Raw genomic sequence first — 496 nt, 5'->3', positions numbered from 1 at the left:
AGTGTGGGTCAGAAGTGAGGCTCTGGGCACTGGTTATGAATTGATGCAAGTCCCAAGAGACCAAAAATGTTTTGAAGGCCCACCAGTCAGAGTGAGGATGTATGGAAGTAAACTTATTAGTGGAGTTTTAGCTTAGGTTCATCTCACGGTGGGTCCAGTGGGTGCTCAGACACATCCTGTAGCTGTTTCTCCAGTTCCAGAATACATCATTGGAATAGACATACGTAGCAACTAGCCAAATCTCCATATTGGATCAATGAAATATGGAATAAGAGCTATTGTGCTAGAAAGAGCAAAGTGGAAGCCATTAGAACTGTTTAACCTGAGAACAGAGTAAACTAAAAGCATTATCACATTCCTGGACTGATTGCAGAGATTAGTGCCACCATCAAGGATCGAGTATGCAGACTCAGTGATTTCTACCATATCTTGATTCAACGCGCTTATTTTGCCTGTGCAAAAAAAACAAAAAGAAATAAGTCTTGGACAATATCAG

This window comes from Echinops telfairi, unplaced genomic scaffold (assembly GCF_000313985.2).
Source record: "Echinops telfairi isolate 266 unplaced genomic scaffold, ASM31398v2 ScPeMD7_7424;HRSCAF=8462, whole genome shotgun sequence".
Taxonomy (NCBI): Eukaryota; Metazoa; Chordata; class Mammalia; order Afrosoricida; family Tenrecidae; genus Echinops; species Echinops telfairi.
The sequence above is the reverse complement of the archived record's forward strand: the minus strand, read 5'-3'. Positions refer to the sequence as shown.